Source organism: Elephantulus edwardii, unplaced genomic scaffold, assembly GCF_000299155.1.
Source record: "Elephantulus edwardii isolate Elephantulus edwardi_28Jun2011 unplaced genomic scaffold, EleEdw1.0 scaffold00062, whole genome shotgun sequence".
In the NCBI taxonomy this organism is placed as follows: domain Eukaryota; kingdom Metazoa; phylum Chordata; class Mammalia; order Macroscelidea; family Macroscelididae; genus Elephantulus; species Elephantulus edwardii.
Window position 1 is genome coordinate 15,905,819 of NW_006399812.1, and position 6,010 is coordinate 15,911,828.

At 43.2% G+C, this 6,010-nt stretch overlaps 1 protein-coding gene and 1 pseudogene across 1 annotated transcript in view; both read left to right on the plus strand.

The window, feature by feature from the left end:
* CHST8 (carbohydrate (N-acetylgalactosamine 4-0) sulfotransferase 8) overlaps window positions 1-6,010 on the plus strand; it is a gene marked incomplete at its 5' end in the record, with an annotated part of 114,022 nt that overhangs the window by 39,655 nt on the left and 68,357 nt on the right. The gene's annotated exons all lie outside the window — the stretch shown is intronic.
* LOC102851952 lies at window positions 2,099-3,088 on the plus strand (annotated as a pseudogene).

The following is a 6,010-nucleotide window of genomic DNA, read 5'->3' on the forward strand; positions in this document are numbered from 1 at the left end:
ACTCAAAGTCATATTTTGGTTCCCATGGATTCAGTTTAATTTCCCTCAGCTTCAGTTTGAACTTGCACATGAGATAGTTTATTGCCATTTTTTATTTTTTAATCTACTATTACAACTCCTGCGATTTGAGTATTTAATCCACTCTCTTTTAATGTTATCATTGATATAGTTGGATTTACTGCCACAATTTTGCTATTTGTTTATTTGATGTCTCTTGTCTTACCTTTCCCTCTGCTGCTTCTTTATTAGGGAGCACTGGTGTCCCAGTGGCAAGAACCTGCGCTGCAGTCCCAAAGACACGTGGTTTGAATCCACTAGCTGCTCTGCAGGAGAGGGATGGACAATCTTTTTCCTCTAGTCCTTCTTTATGACTTTCTTTTATAGTAGATATTTTATAATCTACCTTAAAAAGTCTTCATTCCTTTTTCAACCTGTATTTTTTCCATTATTTCTTTGGTGATTGTTCTAGGGGTTATACTATGTGTCTTAATTCATCACAGTTTACTCCAGATCCATACTAATCTAATTCTTTTAAGATACAGGCTTCAATATAGCTTAATCCCCTATTCATCCTTTGAGTAATATGTGTGTGTGTGTGTGTGTGTGTGTGTGTGTATATATATATATATATATATAAATAAATATACTACAGATATTCTAACTATCTATCATCTGTCATTAGTGGGGTCGTTTTTTGTTTTTTTTTGTTGTTGTTAGGTACCATTAAGCCAAGTCATACATCACAGCTGACCTTCCTGTGGGTTTTCAGAGCCAAAAAATTTCACAGGAGGAGACTGACCATCTTTGTCTCACAGATGGATGGTGCGTTCAAACCAACAGCCTTTGAGCTGGCAGTGCAATTACTTACCACTAAGCCACCAGAGCTCTCTAATATATGTTTATTTATAAAATACACCCACCCACTTACCTACGTACATTATAGGAAGCTCTGGTGGCTTAGTCCGTGGAGAACACTGCTGCTTCTCTGAAGCTACACCTTTCTGGCAGCTCAAGTCCACCAGTGAGAACCCTCCCAGGCAATATTCAGCCTTGAAAGCCCAGTGGAGGGGCAGCTATGAGTAATTCTGACTTGATGCCGGCAAGTGGAATTATATATATTATCATTCCAATAGTGTAGAGTTGTAATTGTTGCTTAGTGCTCTGGTGGCTTGGGGGTAAGGAGTTGACTGCCAGCCCAAAGACACTGCTCAAATCGACCACCTGCTGTGTGGCAGAAGGATGGGCAGTCTCTTCCCATGGGTTTTACAGCTGCTGAAAGCCTGCTCCAGGGTTAGCTATGAGTCAGTCTTGACTTGATGGTACATAACGTAACATATAACATGATTACTAATTGGAAATCTGCCTATTAATTATGAACTGACCTCATCAGAGACATTTTCTGTTGGTTGCCTTTGTGTGCCTTTTATGGAGTCACATTTTCCTGTTTCTTTGCTGCATGTTTTGTCATTTTTGTGTGTGTGTTAACAAAGCTGATTATTGGATATATCATGTGCTAGTCATGAATATACATGTAAACTAAAAATTTTGGGTTTTAAAAAAATTTATTTTATACTGGTTTACATACAAAGTTCTTAAAGTCCATATGCATTGTTTTTCACACCAGACCTTTGCTCTTTCCTTTACCAATCCCTCCCCCCACCTGTCAAATAGTGTGACCCTATGTTTAAGTCCCCTCCTTTGATTCTTGTACACGCTCTCCATTAATGGTCCTATACAGTATTTGTCTTTATGAGACTGAGTTCACTGAGGATAATGCTCTCCAATCCCTCCCAAGTTAGGCAGTAATTTACAAAACCATTGCTCCTGCGTGCTGCATAGCATTCCATTGTGTGAATGTACCATAATTTCTCAGTCTATTCAATTGTAGTCTGGCATTTGGGCTGTTTCCATCTTCTTGCGATGGTGAATAACACTGCTATGAACATTGGTGTACAAGTTTCTGTGTCTCAGTTCTCATTTTCTCAGGATATATTCCATCAGTGGAATAGCAGGTCATATGGAATTTCTATGTTCAGCTTTTTTTTTTTTTGTTGTTCATTTGTCTAAAAACTGGGCATTTGGTGTGGGATAAACAGTAATGGCGGAGGCTGCAGCTCCCGGAACAACAGCCACAACATCTGGAGCAGGAGCGGCAGCTGCGGCGGCCTCCCCCACCCCTATCCCCGCCGTCACCTCGCTGGCCCCGGGGGCGGGGGGTGGGGGAGGTGGCAGCGAAGGCAGCAGCGGCGGCTGGACCAAACAGGTCACCTGCAGGTATTTCATGCACGGGTTTGTAAGGAAGGTGAGAACTGTCGCTACTCACACGACCTCTCTGACAGTCCCTTCGGTGTTGTGTGCAAATACTTCCAGCGAGGCTACTGTATCTATGGGGACCGCTGCAGATATGAACACAGCAAACCACTGAAACAAGAAGACGCGCCTGCTTCAGACGCCTCTGGCAAACCGGCCCTAGCTGCTTCCTCCGCACGCTCGGCTGCAGTCGCTCGGCTGCAGTCGTCCCGCTCGTTGACATGAGCGCGGGCTAGGCCGAGTCAAGAACGTCAAGCTTTGCCACTGTTGGGGCAGGTGCAGAGGACTGGGCCAACGCCATTGAGTTTGTCCCTGGGCAGCCCTACTGTGGCCGAACCGCCCCTTCCTGCACTGAAGCACCCCCACAGGACACAGTGACCAAGGAGGACCCTGAGAAGGAGCCGCCCGCCGTCCCGTCGAGTCCAAGAAGCAGCTGTGCCCCTGCGCCGCGGTGGGCGAGTGCCGCTACGGGGAGAACTGTGTGTACCTGCATGGGGACTCGTGCGACATGTGTGGGCTGCAGGTCCTCCACCCGGTGGACGCTGCCCAGCGCTCCCAACACATCAAGTCGTGCATCGAGGCCCACGAGAAGGATATGGAGCTCTCGTTCGCCGTGCAGCGCAGCAAGGACATGGTCTGCGGGATCTGCATGGAGGTGGTCTAGGAGAAGGCGCCGCTTCGCTTCCGCATCTTCTCCAACTGCAGCCACACCTACTGCCTCAAGGGCATCTGCAAGTGGAGGAGTGCCAAGCAGTTTGAGAGCAAGATCATAAAGTGAGACTCCTCCCCACCTCCGTTCGTGCGTTCTCTTTTGGGGAAGACTTTAGTATCGTGCCAACTTCCAACCTGACAAACCACATTTAAATGCATGCATTTTATCTCGAAGCGGGGTTTCTTCTCTGTATCTCAGCTAGCTTCTAGGTTAGTTGGTCTCTCTACGTTAATTTGAACAAGGGAACCCTGTGTATCCGTTTAGAACCTTTGTACTTTTTCTGAGGGGACTGTGTTGCATGGATGAGCCCGTGGCGGCTTGGGGAACAGACGTACTAGCTCTGAATGTATGTTTCCCACGCTTGGCATTTTCCACTTTCCAATCCATCCATTAAACTAGCCGATAACCCACCATCCTTGAAAGATTGTTCTCATAACTGAGCTAACGGCATAATCTAAACAGAGCAAAGTTACAAGAAATAAATTTATTTAAATGAAAGCAAAAAAAAAAACCACCCCCAACACTGGGCATTTAAGATATTGACTTGACCACTCCCATTGAGGCTGTTACTGTGTGTATATTATTTTATTTGTTCAGTGACTTGCCTGATTTAGTTCTGTAGAATGTCTCCCCCACACGACTACTGGTATCTTTACCCTAGGGTTTGTTTGAAATAAATTTAATTATCATTTTTAATTTTAAATTTAGGCTCCCAGAAGTCACTCTTGGGCCAGCGTAATCTAGCCATCAACCAATCACTCGTCAGAGGTTGTGCTTAAACATCTTGATACAGCAAGGCGTTGCTAATGAATCTATGTGTAACTTTGAGAGTGCTTTTCAAGTTCAGAAAAATTACCAGTGGTTGTTCCTTTCTGCATTTGTAAGAGTTCTCATGCAACCAGGGATAAGTAGCTTACTAGGATCCTGTTTGGTCTCTCATGGTTGTGAGAGTAGCTTTGAACCTATGAATGACATCTTGAATTACTATAGCTATCTCTCCCCAGATCATGAGCTGGGTGGCTTGGTGGTAAGGAGTTGCAATGCAACCCAAAGGCAGGCAGTTCAAATCCAATAGTTGTTCCACAGGAAAAAGTAAAGTCTCCTCCTGTGAAGTTTTAATGCCTTTGAAATGGACAGTCATCTGTAAGTGGATTCTGACTTAATGGTACATAGCCGCAGCAACAATCTAAAATCATGTTACTCAATTTCTGTCTGGTCTACTGGTCTTCCTCCAACAAGTAACATGGCTTCAGGCTAGTCTAGATTTTGGCCACAGATATTACTGTTGTTTTCAACAACATTTATAGACATCACATTTTTCTAAATCAGTCTTTGTAGCCTGCTTCACCATGGTAGAATTTCAGCCAGCAGGGAACTAGATGAGGGTAATGAAAACAAGTGCAGAGAAAATGCTGTTCTTTCGGAGGCTCAATAGCTTTGTGAATTAATTCTGCTTAATTTTTTGTGTGCTGTTGGTTAATTTTCAGAGTTCTTAAATGCTTGTTTTCCATAGATCTTTCCTGTTTTGTAATTTCTTTTTTAAGTTAATAGTGGAGTTCTGGTGGTCTAGTGGTAAGAAACTGCACTGCAATCCCAAAGGCATATGGTTTGAAACCACCAGCTGCTCTGCAGGAGAAGGATGGGAAATCTTCTCGCATACAATTAACTGCCTCTGAAAACCCACTGGAGGGTCAGCTATGGGTTGGTTCTGAACAGGTGTGACATACATCCACTCACAATTTCTATATGGACATTTAATAACAATGGCTACATAATTCTGATGTATCACTGTTCTTTCTCTACCCATATCGTTTCCTTACCATTACTTTAGTCTTTCTGTCCCTTAGAATTCTTGTCTGTGCTTTAGACTGTTGCCAGTCAATACCAATATGAAAAACGCTCTGCTGAGGTATTCTTTAGTAAATGAACTAAACTCTGGTTTCATTTAACAATAGTTTCATTAGATAATTTTTGTTCAAAGGATTCCAGATATTCACTGATGATTCTGCTTGTTTCAAGAGATCAGATAAGTCTGGTTTCCCTTTGTGTTTGAAGTTCTGTTCCACAGTTCTCCTCCTTTTGATCAAGATACATCTGTATTGAGTTCTTGTTCAAAATGTTCAGTAATGGTGACTGGGCATCATCCCTTTACCCTGGTCTCATGATAATGGAGGTAGTAGTTTAAGGAGCAATCAAACTGCAGTTCATTTCTTTCTCCAATGTCTGTATCCTATTCTTTTGCTGTTTCAAAGACTAACTATTGTACTTTGAATAACTCCTCTTAAACTTTTAAGACCCTGAACACTAGTAACTAAATCAAGAAGTTGAAAATAAGCCTGAAAACAGCATTAGGGCAATTGAGTGGCTAGACCTATATTGCCATTTCTTTTTGGGTCAAGAATTTTCTGTGCTCCTCACTGAGTCACCTCAGTTGTCTTGCCTCTGAGAATGAAGTCTTGATACCTGTGTGCGGAGAACCTGAGGCTCCTGGCTGAGCTGGAAGCAAATAATGACGTCAGAAAGCACCAAAACGTCTTCCTACTAGCTCCGTTTGCCTGAAACAATCTCAGTTTATACCTGTGGCCTGCTGTTACCCATACCATCCAAAAATGGCTTGTTCTTTGATGAGAAATGATATGGTCATTATGTGTATTTACTGTAAGAAGATACGAGACAGGATGTAGGAAATCAAAGCTCAAACTCTTTGATACCTAGTTGGGACTGGCATAGAACTGACACTCCAGTGAATTCTGAGGCTGTAAATCATATAAATGGAGATTGTCCATCTTTCTCCTGCAGAGTGGATACTTGAGTCCAGCCGTGGGAGAGGTATGGCCTTTGGGTCAGTCTTACGACTCCCTAGAAGCTACAACACCAGAGCTCCCTAATATAAGAAATAATGGTGAGGAAAGACAAATGTAAAAAGTATTTCTGGCGCTGGCTGAAAATCGCCTGTGACTTCATCCATAGCCACTGGTGAGAGTCAGC